This window comes from Phyllobates terribilis, unplaced genomic scaffold (assembly GCF_046119375.1).
Source record: "Phyllobates terribilis strain yellow unplaced genomic scaffold, ASM4611937v1 Scaffold_9__5_contigs__length_417890890, whole genome shotgun sequence".
In the NCBI taxonomy this organism is placed as follows: domain Eukaryota; kingdom Metazoa; phylum Chordata; class Amphibia; order Anura; family Dendrobatidae; genus Phyllobates; species Phyllobates terribilis.
In genome coordinates, this window is record NW_027362769.1 from 287895219 (window position 1) to 287917498 (window position 22280).

At 46.6% G+C, this 22280-nt stretch overlaps 1 protein-coding gene across 2 annotated transcripts in view; it reads right to left on the minus strand.

Moving 5' to 3' along the window:
* The window catches only part of SLC39A10 (solute carrier family 39 member 10), a 47348-nt gene extending 25971 nt beyond the window's left edge, over positions 1-21377 (minus strand). Inside the window, exon 1 of one of the 2 annotated variants that reach the window (XM_073647874.1) lies at positions 21190-21377. The gene's annotated coding sequence lies outside the window, so the exon portion shown is untranslated. Of the gene's footprint in view, positions 1-213; positions 358-21189 lie in introns of those variants that run through there. The other variant, XM_073647875.1, reaches the window with a different exon arrangement.
* Between the last annotated feature and the right edge of the window lie 903 nt (positions 21378-22280).

The following is a 22280-nucleotide window of genomic DNA, read 5'->3' on the forward strand; positions in this document are numbered from 1 at the left end:
TATAAACCATTCTTTGAAAGTAGTATAAATAAGAAGTCGTCCTTTATAACAAAAAGCCTCCAAAATCGAAAACAGTCCTATTTCTCATTATTATAGTCATCAAGGAATACAATAAACCATAAAAGCACACTTTACATATAAGTCAAGCAATATTAACCAGACAGAAAACGCATCATGAGACACAAGTGCTGCTTACCACACTTGTAGACATACCTACAGCAAGAATGGCTACTTATCCTTTTCTCTTCAAGGTTTCACCGCAACAAAAAAAAAAATCCCGCTACTATATCCAGGAGACATTTTATAACACTTCCATACTTGGGGGAAGGGCATATAGATACAATGTCAAGAAAAGCTACACAATGAAGCTATTAAGAAAAAAAAATTACAAAGTTTCCCCACAAACAGTGTATTCTCTGAAAAGTTTCATGTGACAGATACTTAGTGGAGGGCATCCTCAAGGCCAGGAGAACTTTTAGAAATAATAGTAACATTGTATGTATAAAAAGAACTAAATGTCTCCAGTTTATTATTTCTCAGTAACCTATACATGCAAGCTGGGACATAGATCTCTCACACACCACACAATGACTGTTGGACACTGCAACAAATTAACATTTTGGGGTTTTCAAACACTAGTCTAGTCATACGCCTCCTGTGGAAGCAGGACGAAACATGCGTCGGGGTGGAGGGACACTGGACCTGACCTGCACCTGGGTAAAGTCTCACTATAGAGCAATACTATTTATGCAGATGTAGACCAGAAGCACTGTACTTATGTAGACTATAAAAACACTGTACAACCAGCTCACCCCTCCACTTGAGTGCACAGAGGGTGAGCTGGTTGTAAAGGGTTATGAGTATCACTCCGAAATGAGTCAACCATAACAGTTCTCTTGTGGGACGTTTTTTCCCTATGTCTTTGATATGGCCATCATGTGTTTTTAGTGGATAAAAAGAAAAAAAAAAGCCTTTAATGAAATACAAGATTACCTAGCTCTGTGCTTAGCTGTTGATGGCAATCACTGAATTTGGCTACTAATATTTGCTGCTATTGATATTATACTGTTCCCTATATGTCACATATGCCCTCTGAACAGCTCTATTACATGTGTCCTTCGTTCTGGGAGGCACTTTTGCTTTTAACATTTATGTAATATATTTTGTATCATTAAAGGGGTTGTCCACTACTTTTTTCATTAATGCCCTATCCATAGGATAGGGCATCAATGTTTGATCGGCTGGGGTCCGGGGTCCAGCATTAAGCATCCCTGCCGGTCGTCTGTTGCATTATGCCATACTGGAATAATTATGACTCCGCTTCCTTATCCCAACTAAATTCTATACTCCTGTTTGGCACCCCCTTACCACATTGATTTTAATAATCCCTTGTGTTTGTGATTCAGGTCTACATCGGATTTAATTAATAAAGATTAACACTTTCATGACATTATTTGGACTTTGTTTCGAAGTTTCTTTTCGTCCTTTAATATTCTATTTGACGCCGCATAAACTCAACGACAGCACGGCTTTACGAGCCATAGCATGTCCATTTTAACAGAAATTTTCCCCAATTGAATGTATAGGGTGCGGTAAATAAGCATTGTTCAATAAACACATACAGCTTTACCTGCGTGATCACATGCAGCGAAAATACGCTGCGTCCAAATTGTGGGGACGTAGCCTTATTGGGGTGCCCGATCCTGCTTTATCTTGGCCTCCAGCAGAACACTTGAGCCATTGGCTCAGTCAGTCATCTGTTTCAGTCTACCTAGTAAACCTGGAAAGTCAGCTCCAGGAAAAGTCAAAGCAATTGTGTCTTAAAAATTAGTGCAAGCAAGTATTTACAATGGACGACCTCTAAGCAGACTGGTGGTTGTATAAGAATTTTTCGCCAGGCCGACTGCACTTCTGTGTGGGCAGAATGATCGCTAATACTACAGTTTTGTGCGCAATGAAACTCACTGTTCTCTGCAGCGCATGTCCAATATGCACAGGACTATGTGCTGCTGTGATCAATTATTTTTAAGCAAGCTTAAAAATAATTTCACCCAATGAACGAGTGTTTTGCTTATTCATCTGGTGGTTGGCAGCTTGTTTAGACAGGCCGATATTTGGGGACAAGCATTGCTAGGAATGCTTGATCCCGATTAAAGGGGCTCTTGTCAGAACAGAATGACTGTTCAAACCAAGTAGAGGTGCTGGGGGCTCCATGGTGCAGCCAAACATTTATATACACCTTCCCACCTGTTTTCCATCTTTCTCTGGCTCAATCAACTAGAGCTGTCAAAGAAGAGAAGAGGCAAGGTGGAGATAGAAGGAAAACAAGAAGGTGGAAAGGTGTAGATAAAAGATTGGCCCTGTCATAGAGCCCCAAGGAGTGGAGCAAATACTGATAAAACACTGAACATGGCATAAGAAATGCTTTTCATGCACACAGGAGGGTTTTTACCCCAAAGTTTAAAGAAAAAAAAACAAAAAAGCACAATTTTGATAATTTTTGATTATACTATACATTTTCTTTAGAAGTAGTTAATGTGTGCTCAAGACTATTTGCCAGAACTATCCACTATAGTCTATTCACTTTACATAGCAGTTTCCTTATTGTATCCAATACCATGTCACTGCACACTGTTGAGGTGTACATAGACACATAGTTAAGGCAGTCATTTTGTGCAGCAATACATCCACAATGGCAAGATCCTCACCAAAATGGTACATATTTTGCTATGGATTTAGTACAATTCAGAGTAAAACCATGCAGCATATAATTATACACTGTGGATATCTATCCACAGCAGCAATGTACACTGCAGATTTCCCCACAGCATGTGCATGAGGTTTTGTAAGTCGTGCTAATGCTGGTACTGCTGTGTATTACAGCGCTCACTTCCTGGGTCCATAGCCGCCAATTATCCGTAGCAAAATGTGTTGCGTAATTGCTGCGGATCGGCCATGCACTTCACACTACAAAAAGTGGCATATTCGGCAGCATAAGCGGACATGAGCATCGGTCACCAGCGGAGAATCTTCTCCACACCGTGATACACATTGAATAAACCCCAAAAAGTCCCCCGGAAGACATGCAGCACTATGTTACTATGTGCCACAATAAATTTTCATCTGGGTATTAATAAAACTGATTACATAAAACACAGACATTTACAGAAGCAAATACAAAGAATAAACTGATTATGTGATATTACGACACCTTGGGCCACTCACCATGGGAACTGCTGTTTGTTCAGTGTTCCTGCAGCATACATTTTCAGTTCACAGCACTTGTCAGAAAGAAGTCTGAGGCTATGTGCCCACGATGCAGAAATGCTCCGGATTTTTCCTGAGCGTTTCTGCATCTCCCTGGCAGAAAAAACGCATGCGGATTGTACATGCGGATTGTACATGCGTTTTTCCTGCCAGGGACATGTGGATGTTAAGCGTTCTTCACTTGCATTTCCGCATGCGGGTTGACAAGCGCTTTCCAACCGATTTTAGCATCACTTGGAAAGTGCTTGTCAACTTGGTCACACTATATAAATCCATGCAACTGGAATGGATTTATATAGTGTGACCTTAAAGAATGGTTAACAATAAAAAAATAAATCTATACTTACCTTCTGATGGCCTCCAGAGTCTTGCTTCGCTTCGTCCTGGCTTGCCAGCAGCTAGCCGCCGGCAAGTGAAGACAAGCACACCGCGGGCCATCAGAAGGTAAATATTTAATTTTTTTTTTTTCACAGTTTCTATGGTATCCGGGTCCGGAGGAGAGTCTCCTCTTCTTCAAACACGGGTACCAACCGCACATTGAAACACATGGATTCCGCATCTACATATACAGTGATGCGGATTCCATGCGTTCCAATGAAAGTCAATAGTAGCGAAAACGCAGCACTTCCACAAAATAATTGGTAGTGCTGCGTTTTTTTCCACAATGATAATCCGCAGCGGAAATTTCCGCAGCATGTGCAGAGCACATGCGGATTATCATTGGGGGACATGGCAGGCCTTCTAATATGCGTTTAAGCGTTTCGGCAGCGTTTTTTTCCGCTGCGGAAACGCTTAAAAAAAAGCATTGTGGGCACACGGCCTGAAGCAGGTTTTCAGTTGCCCCCGAGTTGAATTGTTACAAGTTCAGGTCATTTCTAACCTTCTGTTAAGAGTCCACATGTTTGGCATTACTGCAGCAGGGGGAGCCACTGAAGTGCTCAGGGTGGGTTTTTTTATTTTATCTTAATCCATCACACAGTTTCAGAGAGACGGGCCTTTTTATATGCGCTCACCACTGATGAAATGCTTGCAAAATTCTGAATGGTAGCTGCTCATTCTTTCCAGGCCATTATCCTCAAGTAAGGCGAGAGAGAAATGGGATCCAGCAACAAGGGATATAATAAAAATTCCAAATTTATTAAAACAAAATCCATTAAACGGTACATAGAATAAAAAGGGAAATCTGAAACGGTCTGATACATTAAGCATTTTGTACTGTAACAAGTTCTTACTCATAGCCGAGTACTTATGAGTAAGGTTTTAAATCTCCTTTTTATCGCATATACCTTTTTAATGGCTTTTGTTATATAAAAAAATGGAATTTTTATTATATTCATCGGTGCTGGCTGAAATTTTTCCTCTAACCTTATGTAGTGTTCATTAGCACTAAACAAGAGGGCCTATATCTCTAGAACCACTAGGTATATAGAGTGTGAGAGTGAGTGAGTGTGTGTTCCTCTTTAACTCCTTCACGACATTTGACGTAAGTTTACATCATGGTTCTGCAGGGGTTCACTCCAAATGACAAACTTACGTCATGACGACCACGTGGGTATAGGAGCAGTGCCTGCATGACCACCAACCTGGGAATTTGCCTTAATTACAGTATGTAATTCACCCATTGATTTAAACCTTGTAAGTAATTATTTTTGTAAATACCTCGTGTTGCCATATGTAACCGCTCAGTTAGTCTCTCCCTTGTTTTTGTTGGCCACAAGCGCAAGCTGGATAATGTAAAATGTTCTCAAATAAAACTGTCCATAAGAAAAGCAAGACCCCGCTCAGGTCCATCATCTGTTAACAGAAATATTGGGGGCACCCACGTTACTTTTAGCAAAGACTCTGGAAAAGCGAAATGGCTCCTCATCCTCCAAAAGAAATCCAGCGAATTTGGCACTTCCAAATGCACCCCCCCCCCCTCCCTTCTGAGCCCCACAATGTGCCTAAGCCAGATTTAGCGTCCACATGTTTGGCATTTCTGTAGCAATGAGACCCTTCCTAAATTACGGGTGTATGTCTCCAGAACCACGAGCTGGCACTCCAATGTACTGGGCACTACAATGTCAGATTTGAAATTTGCTTGTTTCTGAAAAATGCCCATGGAGTCAAATTCATCACTACACCTGTAGGAAAATTCCTAGAGGGGTGTAATCTCCAAAATGGGGTCACTTCACAAACCACAACAGCAAAATCTGACCTCCCATATGGTGCTTCTTCCCTTCTGAGCTTTGCACTGTGCATCAAAAGTAGTTTGACAACATATGGGGATATTGGCGCACAAAGGAGAAATTGCGTAACAAGTTGTACTATTTTCTCCTATTGTCCCGCTTTTGAAAATTAAAAACTTGGAGTCAAAGCAACGTTTTAGTGGGAAAAAAAAAAATATTGGTAACTTTCCATTTACTCAGCTTAATGTTATACAATTCTGTAAATTGTCTGAAGGTTAAAAATGCTGACCACAAGCCTAGATGAATTCCTCGAGGTGTAGTTTCCAAAATGGGGTCACTTGTGGGGGTTTCTGCTGTTTTGGCACATCAGGGGCTCTGTGGATGCCATGTCGTGTTTGCAATCTTCTCCACCAAAATTGCTCTCCACACTTCCGTTGGCTCTCCTTCCTTTCTGAGCGCTGCCGTGCACCCAAACACCACATATGGGTATCTGTGTACTGAGCACAACAAATTATACAGTCCATTTTCCCCTATTACCCTTGTGAAAATGAGAAATTTGAGGCAAAAACAGTGTGCGTGTGTGTGTGTGTGTGTGTGTGTGTGTGTGTGTGTGTGTGTGTGTGTGTGTGTGTGTGTGTGTGTGTGTGTGTGTGTGTGTGTGTGTGTCCAATTCACTGTATGGGAACATGAACTGTGCATTTCAAAACTACAACTCGTCCCACACACACAAAACAGGGCCTAATTCAACTAGGTGGAAGGAAAATAACTATGGCTCTTGGTAGAAGGGGAGGAATAAATGAAAGTGCAGAAAAATAGAAAATTGTCCCTTCGTAAAGGGGTTATCCAGAGCCATTCATTAGGATAGGACGAGTGCAATAGGAGTCATCGGCAGCAGAAATCAGCGACTCTGGATGTCACTGTGTAACATAATCCCATCTGAATTCCAGATTTTCTGTTGCTTTTTTTTTTCCCCTTCTGTGTTTGGTGAATAACTACTTCTTTCCTTCTAAAGATTAACTACCTCTGCATTCTCATTTTTGGATTTTTTTTTTTTTTTTTTTTAAATTGCCTGAAGGTTTTGGTGTGATGACGATGAAGCAAACATTCATTCACTAGGTTGTTATATTACTTAGACAAAGTGGGTCCATTGTGAGTTAAAGACAAATACCTAAAGGGACGTAAGGAAAGGAATTTATGCTTATGTGAATGTGATGCAAATCTGTGATAATCACATGGCTCTGGTCATGGGAATAAGGTCTTCAGAAGGTTGGAAATGACCTGAACTTGTAACAATTCAACTCGAAGGCAACTGAAAACCCGCTTCAGATTTCTTTCTGAAAAGTGTTGTGAAATGAAAATGGAACAAAGATTTTGCTGGATTTTGTTGGGGGTGGTGGGGATGTCACTTTAGAGCCCTTGTGCTACAAGTAAAAAAAAAAACAAAACAAACAATATACACTTCTCAAAAAAATAAAGGGAACACTTAAACAGAATATAACTCCAAGTAAATCAAACTTCTGTGTAATCAAACTGTCCACTTAGGAAGTAACACTGATTGACAATCAATTTCACATGCTGTTGTGCAAATGGAATGGACAATAGATGGAAATTATTGGCAATTATCAAGACACCCTCAATAAAGGAGTGGTTCTGCAGGTGGGGACCACAGACCACATGTCAGTACCAATGCTTTCTGGCTGATGTTTTGGTCACTTTTGAATGTCGGTTGTGCTTTCACACTCGTGGTAGCATGAGACGGACTCTAGAACCCACAGAAGTTGCTCAGGTAGTGCAGCTCATCCAGGATGACACATCAATGCGAGCTGTGGCAAGAAGGTTTGCGGTGTCTGTCAGCGTAGTGTCCAGAGGCTGGAGGTGCTACCAGGAGACAGGCCAGTACACCAAGAGATGAGGAGGGGGCCGTAGGAGGACTGTCCAGGAGTTGGTGGATGCTTTAGTTCAGGTCTGGGAGGAGATCCCACAGGAGACCATCTGCAACCTCATCAGGAGCATGCCCAGGCGTTGGAGGGAGGTCATACAGGCACTTGGAGGTCACACACAATACAGAGCCTCATTTTGACTTGTTTTAAGGACATTACATCAAAGTTGGATCAGCCTGTAGTGTGTTTTTCCACTTTAATTTTGGGGGTGACTCCAAAACCAGGCCTCCATTGGTTAATAAATTTGATTTCCATTGATGATTTTTGTGTGATTTTGTTGTCAGCACATTCAACTTTGCACAGAACAAAGTATTCAATGAGAATATTTCATTCATTCAGATCTAGGATGTGTTATGTGAGTGTTCCCTTTATTTTTTTGAGCAGTGTATTTGCATATATACAGTTGAAAGACCTGAGTGGGGGATTGTTTTACTGTCAGTCGAGTTGAAACTTATTGGTACATAACATTGAGCCACTTGTAAGATTAGGTTCACAATTACATAGGTGGCACATACCCCTCTTCTTGTGGGGAGGGCACAAGCTGACAGTGCTGAGCATGGAGGGAGCTTTGAGTAATAGCTTTAGACCAAAGCAGTGTTTCACCTACCACTATCTATAAGGAGGTTTCTGCTATGTAATCTGAAACACAGAATTCAGGGTTGTGTCACTTGTCAAAGTGTATGCTGTTTATTAACTGTGAAGGATTTATCACTAAGAGGTGAACTTTGCTGGACTAGTCAGGCAGCGCACCCTCCTGTGATGAGCACCTCACTATGTATGGATTTTGTACATACAGGCTGTGGTGTGGGCGGGGTTAGCTGCGGTGTGGGCGGGGTTAGCTGCGGTGTGGGCGGGGTTAGCATTCTTAGTTCTGCTTTTTTCTAAATCTAAAAGCTGATTGTGTCAGAACTATTGGCCCCAGTAAACCAAGTGATACATTGTTGGATTCAGGATCTCTTTACCTGCATTATGCTGCTCTCACATGAGTTCACAAATACCTGCTGACAGATTCCCTTTAAGGCTATGTTCACATGTCCAGTAATGATTCAGCAGAAATCAATTAGGAAAAAAGTTGTGCTAACAACATTTTAGTCTATTATTCACTAACTGATCTCTGCAAGATCCGTTTTCTTGCAGGATCAATTAGAAATAGACGACAACGGATGCTGCATTAATGGATTGCAGATGATGAAAATAAACAGCAGTGCCACCTTCTCCGGCTCCAGCAATGACCGCACACCTACAGAGCATGTATGTGACCACTGCAGCCAATCACTGGGCTCAGTGGCTGTGCCTGTATATACTGCACAAGCTGGCTGCAGTAATGAATATCAAACACTGTTTTTAAACTGAGAAATGGAGATTGATCAAACTTTTATGTTTACAAAAACTTATGTTTTAGTTCCCCTGGGAAACTGATCACATGTTCCGCACACTGCAGCACTGGCATTTCTATGTGAAAAACAGTGCACAAATTCAGTCTTGAGTGTCTTACCCGCGACACGGTTGGAAAGCCCACATGAAGTTTTTTTTTTATGAAAATTCCCATTGTGAATGTGATTTTGATCAATATTTTTATTACATGGTTAAAAAAAAAAAAAAGCCTGTAAATTAGATCTAAGGCTATGTGCACACGATGCGTTTTTAATGTGTTTCCGTGGCAGTTTTCCCGCTGCGGAAACGCTTTAAAATGCTTGTTAATAGGCATTGCTGGTATAGCACATGCTGTGGAAATATCCGCTCCGGATTAGCATTGCGGTAAAAAACGCAGCATTACCATTTATTGCAAGATTCTGCAACAACTTTGTGCCCATTGAATCGCAGCAAACCCACAGGTAAAATATCTATACCTGCGGATTTTCTGTGTTTCAATGAAAGTCAATGGGCGCAAAGTCATGCTGAAAATGCGCTGCAGGTGGTACCCGGGTCGGGAGAGGACTATATCTCCTCTCATCCGACCGCCGTTCCCGCTGATAACAGCGAGAGGCACATGGACGGGTGGAGCAGTAGTCTGCCCTGACCAGCCCGCGGTCAAAAAAAAAATATATATATATATATATATAAAAAAGTAAAAATATATACTGACCTTTCTGGCAGGTCCCCAGCGATGTTCTCTCCCCCACGGCCAGCAGGCTCGCGAGCTGCCAGGACCTGCGGTAACACCAGCGATCAGCTACCTGACCATCAGCTGATCGGTGACGCCAGCGATCAGCTGATCGGTCACGTGACCATCAGCTGATCTCACCCTGGGAACATTGGCAAGAATGCGCCCAGGGTGGTAAGCTCACCGGGGCTTATCAGCAGATGAACCCCAGTGATCTCCTGCAGCATGTATACTGACAGGAGTGATTTTACATTCCCTGTCATTATATAATGCTGTCTTCTACATTCTACAGCAGTGACATCAGTGATTTCTGATGTCACTGCTGTAGAAGTGACCCAGATCGCCATGGGACACTAGGCATAATCGTGGAGTAAGCCGTCGACAGAGGTGAGTAATATGGTTATTTTCCGTTTTGTTTTTTTTTTCCTTCAGGAGATCGAGGGCTCCTGAAAATAATTGTAGAACAGTGTGTTTTTTATTTCATTAAAACACTTTATTCTGTCCGTGTCTTATTGAGAAAGAGGCGACCATTTTACTATGCGGTTAGTAATGGGGGCGTCTTATAGACGCCCTCCATTACTACCCTGGGCTTCACATCAGCCGCCAATACAAGGCAGATGTGAACCCCCAACCCCATTACCCCCTGCCACCGCTACAGAACAGTGGGAAGAGCAGAGACTAAGCGCCAGATTTGGCACATCTTATGGAGTAGCCATTTTCTGGGACTGCTGAGTGGCGATATTAATAGCCGCGGATGGGGCTAGTATCCATGGTCCCTTCCCTGGCTATTAATATCAGCCCGCAGCTGTCTAGTTTAGCCTTTGCTGGTTCAATTTTATAGGGGGGCCCCACGTCAATTTTTTTCTGTGGTCCCCCTGCAATCTAGCCAGTAAAGGCTAAACAATTTAATATTAATAGCCAGGGAACATTGTTGGCTAATGGCCCCTTCCCTGGCTACTAATAGCCCCCAGCGGTCGGCTTTCCCTCTGCTGGTTATAAAAATTACGTGGGAGCCCACGCCATTTTCGTGATCCAGGATGTAGCAGCGCTTTGGACGTATATTTTTTTGCAGCGTCCAAAACATTGCATTCTATTTAACGCAGGTAAATCCACATGTGTTCACTGAACCATGTGTATTTACCGCATTCAATACATTCTACTGGTCTAATTTCTGTTGCGGAGACAAGCGACTCCGCAAGAGAAATTGACGTCCTGAAAGACGCGCCGCATGTCAGTGTCCACGGGTGATCCCATCCACTATGTTGTAACAGCTGGACGCTGCGGGTTTGACGCTTTATAACTAACCACGCTGCGTCAAACCTGCAGCGGCTCCTGACCGTGGCCTCGTACCCAAACTCACCCGCAGCGTGTCAATTTCTGTAGCGGACACACTAGTCTCTGCTGCAGATTTTGACCGATTGAAGTGTCATATGCGGTGGATTCACATGTACCGACAACAAAAGTGCTTAGTATACAGATAAAAAAGGTGCCATTAATAACAGCACTCCTCCATGAAGAAATATATATATATGGCAGAGATGGATAATGTTCCCAGCATTTAATGGAGACTGTAAAAGCTATAAAAGACAGCGTTTCATAGACGTCCCGTCCACTTCTTAAGGTACAGAGCCCATAGCAACTTTCTCATGAGTTGTGCATTTCACAACCCACAAAGGTGAGCAATTACCCTTTTATTTTTACTGTTGTCTATGGGATAACAGCTCTATTTGCGCTCCTTTCTTTACTTATTTCAGACAACAAAAGTGCGGCATTAGAACAGCGTTTTGGACAAAAGTTGTTGCCTGGTCATATAATGCACCCAATCCTAGTTTTCATCCTCACCAGTGCCCAGTAAATATCGGTTAATTAGTGGGTGTGTATAAAAAGAAACCCAGCACCCCAGACCTTCACTTGAACTGTAACTTGTGCTCTGACAACATGCCAAAAATCCACCCTGTGACCAAAGCCTTGATTATCAAGAGGCTGAAGACCAGATCCACTGCAGAGGTGGCTGGCACCTTTAATGTGTCTCAGTGTCAAGTACAAAGAATTAAAAAAAAAAAGATTTGAAGAGACTGGAGATGTGTTTGACAAGCCCAGGTCCAGCAGACCCCGGCATGACAACTGCTCAAGAGGAACGTTTGTTGGTTAGAAAATCTAAAGCAAGCCCCTCTTCCACTGCAGCAGAGCTCCAACAGGCCTGGTCATCTCAAGTCCCTGTGTCAACTAGAACAGTTTGTAGGATTCTGTCTCGAAATGGCCTCCATGGTCGAATCAGTGCCAAGAAGCCAGCACTAAACAAAAAGGCAAATAAAAAACCGTGTGGCATTTGCAAAGTCCCACAGCCTGCTAAACAGATGGACGCTGGAAAAGTGGCAGAAGGTGGATTTCTCTGATGAATCTCAGTTAGAATTACACCACAGCCGCCGCAAATACTGCAGGAGACCTCCTGGAGCCCGTATGGATCCAAAGTACACCCAGAAAACAGGTAAATTTAGTGGAAAGATCATGGTCTGGGGTTACATTCAGTATGGGGGTGTGCGAAACATTTGCAAGGTGGAAGGCAATATCAATAGCCTAAAATATTAAGAAGTATTAGCTACCTCTTACATTCCAAATCATAAAAGGGGTCAAATTCTGCAGCAGGATGGTGCTCCATCTCATACATCCATCTCTACAACAAAGTTCCCCCAGGCAAAAAAGATCAAGGTGCTCAAGGACTGGCCAGCCCAGTCACCAGACATGAACATCATTGAGCATGTTTGGGGTAGGATGAAAGAGGAAGCTTGGAAGACAAAACCAAAGAATCTAGATGAACTCTGGGAGGCATGTAAGACTGCATTCTTTGCTATTCCTGATGACTTCATTAATAAATTGTATGAATCATTGTTGAACCGCATGGATGCAGTCCTTCAAGCTCATGGAAGTCACACAAAATATTAAATATGACTAATAGCACCACAACTTTATTCACCAATGTTATGCAACATATATTTGTATTTTAGGCTGTGTGCCCACTATGCGTTTTTGTAAGCGTTTCCGCAGCGGCAATTCCGCTGCAGAAACGCTTAAAAAAGGCTTGGTAGAAGGCCTGCCATGTTCCCCAATGATAATCCGCATGTGCTGTGCACGTGCTGTACACATGCTGCGGAAATTTCCGCTGCGGATCATCATTGCGGAAAAATACGCAGCACTACCAATTTTGCGGAATTGCGGCGTTTTCGTCGCCATTGACTTGCATTGGAACGCATGGATTATGCATCACTGCATCTGTACATGCGGAATCCATGCGTTTCAATGTACGGATGGTACCCGGGTACCATAGAACCTGTAAAAAAAAAAAAAAAATAAAAAAATAAAAAATATTATACTTCCCTTGCCGGTGGACTCAAGGACCTGCGGTGACGTAAATTAGTCATGTGATGGGTCACGCAACCGCTGACGTCGGCAGGTCCTTAAGTCTACCGCGAGCTGCCGGCATGCAGTGACAGAGGACTCCAGGGGCCATCAGAAGGTAAGTATAATATTTACTAGATGGTGGCCCGATTCGAACGCATCGGGTATTCTAGAATAGGTATGCGGCCGACGGGGCGCAATTAGCCGAGCGGCGCTTAAATTTGGCGCCCAAATCGCTGATTGGTCGCGTTAGGCAACCGCGACCAATCAGCAGAGCGGTGTTTAACTTTAGCGCCAAGATCACTGATTGGTCGCGTGCGGAGAGCGCGACCAATCAGCGAATCGTATTGGTGAGGAGCGGGTAGCGGAATCGTATTAGTGAGGACCGGGAAGCGCCGCTGCCTGTGCGGATACTTCCGCTGCGAGAACCCGGGACATGAGCGACTGCTCGCAGCAGAAGTATCCCGACCCGCAGCGCCGCTCCCCGGTCTTCCCTTCACACCCTAGCCGCTGATCTCCCCACAGTATCCGCATGGTGTTACAAAGGTCCGGACATTTGTGTTAAAAATCGCTGATTGGTCGTTGGCGCTGCCCGCGACCAATCACCGATCTTGGCTCCACATTTAAACACAGCTGTGCTAATTGGTCGCCGACGCTGGGCGCGACCAATCACCGATTTTGGCGCCACATTTAAATAGCGTCCGCGACCAATCAGTACAGCGGTGTTTAAATGTGGAGCCAAGAACGGTGATTGGTCGCGGCCGATATTTAAATTTGGCGCCCAAATCGGTGATTGGTCGCTGGCGCTGCCCGCGACCAATCAGCGATTTTTAACACAAATGTCCGGACCTTTGTAACACCATGCGGATACTGTGGGGACATCAGCGGCTAGGGTGTGAAGGGATGACCGGGGAGCGGCGCTGCGGGTCGGGATACTTCTGCTGCGAGCGCCCGCTCATGTCCCGGGTTCTCGCAGCGGAAGTATCCGCACAGGCAGCGCCGCTGACATCCATGCGGCAAGGGTGTGAAGGGAGGACCGGGGAGCGGCGCTGACATCCAATTGGTCGCGGCCGCTATTTAAATGTGCAGCACAAATCGGTGATGGGCCAAGACCGCGACCAATCACCGATTTGTACACCAAATTTAAATATCGGCCGCGACCAATCACCGATCTTGATTCCACATTTAAACACCGCTGTGCTGATTGGCCGCGGACGATATTTAAATGTGGCGCCCAAATCGGTGATTGGTCACGGGCAGCGTCCACGACCAATCAGCACAGCGGTATTTAACTTTTGCGCTAAGATCAGTGATTGGTCGGGTCCGAAGACCGCGACCAATCATCGAATCGTCTTGGTGAGGACCGGGGAGCGGCTGCCTGTGCGGCTACTTCGGCTGCGAGAACCCGGGACATGAGCGGGCGCTCGCAGCAGAAGTATCCCGACCCGCAGCGCCGCTCCTCCGTTCCGCATGGAGGTTAGCGACGCCGGCGGTCCTTCCGCTGCTACCGGCCAGGAGATGAGCGCCTCGCGCCGCTCATCTCCCGGCTGCATCTCCGTCCCGCAGATGGGTCCGGCGGTCGGGGTCCTTCTGCTGTTACCGGCCGGGAGATGAGCGCCTCGCGGCGCTCATCTCCCGGCTGCATCGCCGCTGAGCTAAGTCCCGCAGATGAGCCGCTAACGGCCGCCATATTTTTTCAGAAATCCCGCGGCGCTGATTGGCGGCTGCCGGACCAATGAGCGACGCGGGATTTCCTGGACAGACAGACAGGATAAGACAATTATATATATAGATTTTTTAACATTCTTTTACTGTCATACTATATAAATCCATGCCGGTTGCATGGATTTATATAGTGTGACCAAGTTGTCAAGCATTTTCCAAGTGATGCTAAAATTGCTTGGAAAGCGCTTGTCAACACGCATGCGGAAATGCAAGTGAAGAAAGCTTCACATCCGCTTGTCCCTGGCAGGAAAACGCATGTAGAATCCGCATGCGTTTTTTCTGCCAGGGAGATGCAGAAACGCTCAGGAAAAATCCGGAGCATTTCTGCATCGTGGGCACATAGCCTTAAGATATTCAAACAAATTATCACATTACTTTCTGTGGGCGGCAAAACTTTTGTCTTGTCAAAATCTGACCATTCTGTGTTCATTAAATGATCAATATTTCAGCATTGATGCCAATTTATTTTCTTAACCGAAACCAAATTTGGGAGGGTTTCAGCTTTCAAAAGAGTAATTTATAAAACCAATGGATGAATTTAACGTCAGGTTATAAGCTTTTATTTACATAACATGGAGAAGCGACATAACTTTGTCAGGGAGTGTAGGGTATATGTACAGTTGAAACCAGACGTTTACATACACTATATAAAAAGACACATATGCATGTTTTTCTCTATATCCGACATGAAATCAGAATAAAGCTCTCCAGCTTTAGGTCAATTAGGATTACCATAATTTTTAACCCCTTAAGGACCTTGGGATTTTCCGCTTTTGCATTTTCGTTTTTTTTTGCTCCCCTTGTTCCCAGAGCCATAGCACTTTTATTTTTTGGTCAATATGGCCGTGTGAGGGCTTATTTTTTGCGGGACAAGTTGTACTTTTGAACGACATTTCTGATTTTACCATATCATATACGGGGAAAAAAAAAAACAACACCACAGTGTTTTTTTTTTTTTTCCCCCCACACACTTTTTGCTTGCTTCTATAATCTCCATAGGAGACTAGAAGCAGCACTTGTCTGATCGCTTCTGCTACATAGAGGTAATGAGCAGGTCACCTCTATGTAGCAGAAATGGCCCTGTGCTATGAGCACCGACAACTAGGTGACACTCATAGCGATCAGTACATGACATCCACTGGGGTCTGCTGCAGACCCAGGGTTTTCATGCCCACCCATCAATGACCCGTGATCACGTGAGAGGGTCAACGATGGGCAGGGCTAATGCTGTGCTTCCGGTGTGAAACTATTAAATGCTGCGGTCAGAGATTGACAGCGGCATTTAACTGGTTAACAGCCGCGGGTGCATTGTGATTCCACCCGCGGCTGTTGCAGGCACATGTCAGCTGACATGTGCCCGGTTCAGAATGGGCTCAGCGCCGGAGCCCTCACTGAACCGAGTGTGATGGACTAGGGCGTGCTAATACGCCCCAGGCTTTAAAGGGGTTAATATTTTCCAAATGCCAGAATAATGAGAGCAAGAGAATGTTTTAAGGCATTTTTATTACTTACTGCCAAGTCAGAAACTTGGAGACCCTTGGTCAAAATTACTGTTATTGTGAACAGTTAAGCAAGTTGAAGATGAAATGATCTCTAAAAAAGGGCTAACGTTAATGACACATTTCCTTTGTATTTTTGGCCCAAAAAAAAATATATATATATATTATATATACACATACATACATATACACACCTCGTTATTTTTTACATTTTAAAAATTACAAAAAGGAAAATGGGCCGATTCGAAGGTTTGGACATCCCACATGCTTAGTACCTAGTAGCACCCGCTTTTGCAAGCATCACAGCTTATAAACGCTTTTTGTGATCAGACAAGAGTCTCATTTCTTGTTTGAGGGATTTTCAAACCAAGCAGTTGAGAAGGAGTATATAAATGATTGGCCCCGCCGTGAAGCACCTGTACTTGGTTTGAACAGTCATTCTGTGCTGACAGAGTCCTGTTAACTGGTAATATTGAGGTATCAGGGTCAAAATCTGCATTGCAGAAGAGAATTTGCTAAAGATCCACATGTTGCAGAGAATGTACAGCATAAACGGTCTGGGGCTACAGAGTTCCAATCAGCAGCATCTCAATTTATGTCTCCTGAGGCAAAGCTTTTTACACCAAAACAAACATTTAGATGAGATGTGATTTTTGAAGGATCCATAAAGAAGCTTACAGGAAAAAAATTAACAGGCAAAGTGTCTTCATAAAATCACATCCACATTGCTTGATCTAGTAAAGGGGTATCCTCAAGTTTGAAAATTATTCTCTATCCATGGGGTAACTTTTTGACCTCTGGGGGACCGACTGCTGGGGCTAGGTTTGAAGAGCCTCAGCTGAAAGGAGTGGAGGTCAACCATGCGTATTGCTGCTCAATTCTTTCTAATGGGGGTGCAGAAGACTACCCTGAGCATAGTGCTTCAGTAATTTAAGCAGAGTGCATGATCAACCTCCGCTCCATTCACATGGGGCTCTCTGGTACTCTGGCTACATGAGGTCCCAGTGGTCGTATCCTGAGTAAATCACAATGTTATCACCTATCTATTAATGGTTAGGGGATAACTTTCAAAGTTGAGAAGATCACTTTAAATAAGGCAGAATTTCTGCAAAAATAAAAATTTGCAGGATTGACGCAAAGCGCGAACATAGCATAAAATCCCCACATGTGCAGAACGATTGCTGACTGCACCCATAGCAATTCATCGGGGAAAAGTCACATGTATATTTTGAAATGGATTTTGTTGCAACTCAAGCAGATTTTGATGAAGAAACATTGAGCAAGATCCCCATCAAACCTGCAACATGTGCATTTCACCCCAGAGGATGTGTCCATACTCTGGTATTATTCATAACTCTGGCTTCACAAACTGCAAAACATTAACCTGAACATTGAATCACATCCGTAGGCCACATTCACACCAGCGTTTGTTTCCGGAAACAAGAGCTCATGCGGAGCCATCCAAAAACACAACGGAACCAAGCTGAACCTGACTGATACAAGTGCATGCAGCGTCAAGAGGGAAGAAGAAAGAAGAAGAGGGAAGAAGAAAGAAGAAGAGGGAAGAAGAAAGAAGAAGAAAGAAGAAGAGGGAAGAAGAAGAGGGAAGAAGAAGAGGGAAGAAGAAAGAAGAAGAGGGAAGAAGAAAGAAGAAGAGGGAAGAAGAAAGAAGAAGAGGGAAGAAGAAAGAAGAAGAGGGAAGAAGAAGCCGCACGCTCCACAACAGCAACAGCAAGAGGCCGCCGCACGCTCCACAACAGCAACAGCAAGAGGCCGCCGCACGCTCCACAACAGCAACAGCAAGAGGCCGCCGCACGCTCCACAACAGCAACAGCAAGAGGCCGCCGCACGCTCCACAACAACAACAGCAAGAGGCCGCCGCACGCTCCACAACAACAACAGCAAGAGGCCGCCGCACGCTCCACAACAACAACAGCAAGAGGCCGCCGCACGCTCCACAACAACAACAGCAAGAGGCCGCCGCACGCTCCACAACAACAACAGCAAGAGGCCGCCGCACGCTCCACAACAACAACAGCAAGAGGCCGCCGCACGCTCCACAACAACAACAGCAAGAGGCCGCCGCACGCTCCACAACAACAACAGCAAGAGGCCGCCGCACGCTCCACAACAACAACAGCAAGAGGCCGCCGCACGCTCCACAACAACAACAGCAAGAGGCCGCCGCACGCTCCACAACAACAACAGCAAGAGGCCGCCGCACGCTCCACAACAACAACAGCAAGAGGCCGCCGCACGCTCCACAACAACAACAGCAAGAGGCCGCCGCACGCTCCACAACAACAACAGCAAGAGGCCGCCGCACGCTCCACAACAACAACAGCAAGAGGCCGCCGCACGCTCCACAACAACAACAGCAAGAGGCCGCCGCACGCTCCACAACAACAACAGCAAGAGGCCGCCGCACGCTCCACAACAACAACAGCAAGAGGCCGCCGCACGCTCCACAACAACAACAGCAAGAGGCCGCCGCACGCTCCACAACAACAACAGCAAGAGGCCGCCGCACGCTCCACAACAACAACAGCAAGAGGCCGCCGCACGCTCCACAACAACAACAGCAAGAGGCCGCCGCACGCTCCACAACAACAACAGCAAGAGGCCGCCGCACGCTCCACAACAACAACAGCAAGAGGCCGCCGCACGCTCCACAACAACAACAGCAAGAGGCCGCCGCACGCTCCACAACAACAACAGCAAGAGGCCGCCGCACGCTCCACAACAACAACAGCAAGAGGCCGCCGCACGCTCCACAACAACAACAACAAGAAGAAGAGGCCGCCGCACGCTCCACAACAACAACAACAAGAAGAAGAGGCCGCCGCACGCTCCACAACAAGAAGAAGAAAAAGAAGAGGCCGCCGCACGCTCCACAAGAAGAAGAAGAAAAAGAAGAGGCCGCCGCACGCTCCACAACAAGAAGAAGAAAAAGAAGAGGCCGCCGCACGCTCCACAAGAAGAAGAAGAAGAAGAAGAGGCCGCCGCACGCTCCACAAGAAGAAGAAGAAGAAGAAGAAGAAGAAGAAGAAGAGGCCGCCGCACGCTCCACAACAACAACAAGAGGCTGCCGCACGCTCCACAACAAGAGGCCGCCGCACGCTCCACAACAACAAGAAGAAGAAGAGGCCGCCGCACGCTCCACAACAACAACAAGAGGCTGCCGCACGCTCCACAACAAGAAGAAGAGGCCGCCGCACGCTCCACAACAACAACAAGAAGAAGAAGAGGCCGCCGCACGCTCCACAACAACAACAACAACAAGAAGAAGAAGAGGCCGCCGCACGCTCCACAACAAGAAGAAGAGGCTGCCGCACGCTCCACAACAACAACAAGAGGCCGCCGCACGCTCCACAAGAAGAAGAGGCTGCCGCACGCTCCACAACAACAACAACAAGAGGCTGCCGCACGCTCCACAACAAGAAGAAGAAGAAGAAGAGGCCGCCGCACGCTCCACCACAACAACAACAACAACAAGAAGAAGAGGCCGCCGCACGCTCCACCACAACAACAACAAGAGGCCGCCGCACGCTCCACAACAAGAGGCCGCCGCACGCTCCACAACAACAAGAAGAAGAAGAGGCCGCCGCACGCTCCACAACAACAACAAGAGGCCGCCGCACGCTCCACAACAAGAAGAAGAGGCCGCCGCACGCTCCACAACAACAAGAAGAAGAAGAAGAGGCCGCCGCACGCTCCACAACAACAACAACAAGAAGAAGAAGAGGCCGCCGCACGCTCCACAACAAGAAGAAGAGGCTGCCGCACGCTCCACAACAACAACAAGAGGCCGCCGCACGCTCCACAAGAAGAAGAAGAGGCTGCCGCACGCTCCACAACAACAACAAGAGGCTGCCGCACGCTCCACAACAAGAAGAAGAAGAAGAGGCCGCCGCACGCTCCACCACAACAACAACAACAACAAGAAGAAGAGGCCGCCGCACGCTCCACCACAACAACAACAACAAGAGGCCGCCGCACGCTCCACCACAACAACAACAACAACAACAAGAGGCCGCCGCACGCTCCACCACAACAACAACAAGAAGAGGCCGCCGCCGCACGCTCCACCACAACAACAACAAGAAGAGGCCGCCGCCGCACGCTCCACCACAACAACAACAAGAAGAAGAGGCCGCCGCCGCACGCTCCACCACAACAACAACAAGAAGAAGAGGCCGCCGCCGCACGCTCCACCACAACAACAACAAGAAGAAGAGGCCGCCGCCGCACGCTCCACCACAACAACAACAACAAGAAGAGGCCGCCGCCGCACGCTCCACCACAACAACAACAAGAAGAAGAGGCCGCCGCCGCACGCTCCACCACAACAACAACAAGAAGAAGAGGCCGCCGCCGCACGCTCCACCACAACAACAAGAAGAAGAAGAGGCCGCCGCCGCACGCTCCACCACAACAACAACAAGAAGAAGAAGAGGCCGCCGCCGCACGCTCCACAACAACAACAACAAGAAGAGGCCGCCGCACGCTCCACAACAACAACAACAACAAGAGGCCGCCGCACGCTCCACCACAACAACAACAACAACAAGAGGCCGCCGCACGCTCCACCACAACAACAACAACAAGAAGAAGAGGCCGCCGCCGCACGCTCCACCACAACAACAACAAGAAGAAGAGGCCGCCGCCGCACGCTCCACAACAACAACAACAAGAAGAAGAGGCCGCCGCCGCACGCTCCACCACAACAACAACAAGAAGAAGAGGCCGCCGCCGCACGCTCCACCACAACAACAACAAGAAGAAGAAGAAGAGGCCGCCGCCGCACGCTCCACAACAACAACAACAACAAGAAGAGGCCGCCGCACGCTCCACAACAACAACAACAACAACAAGAAGAAGAAGAAGAGGCCGCCGCCGCACGCTCAAGAAGAAGAGGCCGCACACTGAAGAAGAGGCCGCACACTGAAGAAGAGGCCGCACGGCGGGGCACGGAGGTGGCAGAGGACAAAGGCTCCGGCACGTCCACTATAGCGCGGCTCTCACGGCCCGGACCCCCCACCACGTGTCCCTCCCCCTCACACACTCAGCGCCCGCAGCAGCCCCCTGACCTTAGTCGTAGATCCCCGTGGTCCCAGAGTGCCGGCCATTAGAGATCGCACACCTCTCCCATAGCCCGCCAAGGCCTACACTTCCCGACTGCCTTAGCGCCTCGGTGCAGAGGTAGAGTCCAGGTCGTGTCTAACGGGAAGCAGCTCATGTGATAATGACGTCACCGGAAGGGGCGGGGCCTCCGGCACCAGGAAGCGGCTCTGTGCTGCTGAGGACGAGCTCCTGGGAGGGCTGAGGCTGCACACTGGCTCTGTGCGGAGATGGGAAGGAGATGATTCTTTTTGTACATAGGATTAGGTTTGAGCGCTTTGAGGATGTATGTTGGGGGCAAAGAAAAGTGGATGATGTTACTATATGGGGGCTGCATGTTGGCGGTTTGCTGTAGTGCAGGTCCCAGCTATTGGACGATCACTGCTAAGAAGTTATTGCCCATCCCATAGGTGATAACTTGTTTTCATTGCACAGGATGACTGATCAAACCCAGCACAGGTGCTCAGTGCACCCTATACATTGCACTGATAGACTTTCTCTTGCGGAGACTAGTGTCTGGAAAGACGGGCCGCATGCCCGTGTCCGCGGGTGATCCGCAGATGCACGGAGACGCACAGTGGGCATGGGATTGTGCACATCCATCCACTATGCTGTAACATCTGGCCGCTGCGGATTGCATGCAGCGCAAGTGCTCTGTGTCCAACCTGCAGCGAATACTGATGGTGTGCACGTACCCTAAGGCGGTTTGCTCACAATGAGTTGTTGACACTGTGTATTTTTGCGGTGTCATAAAAGCAGCGTCTTACTGTCCCAGCACAGTAGATGGGATGTATAGAGATCTCCTGCCCACTGGGCTTTCGTTGCTCCGTGTAACTTGACCTGCGGTGCGTGTTTCACATCCACAACATGGCAATTTCTCTTGTGGGTGCGCTGAGTTTTCGGTGCAGATTTTCCCCATAGACTTGTATTAGATGTTAGTGTATTTTTGTGGTGGAAACGCATCAAAAATGTATGTAATTGCCTGTTCTCTTCTTTGTTTCTTCTAAGTTCCAACTTTGATTTCTTTAGGTTGATGTAACAGTATATTACACTTTATTTT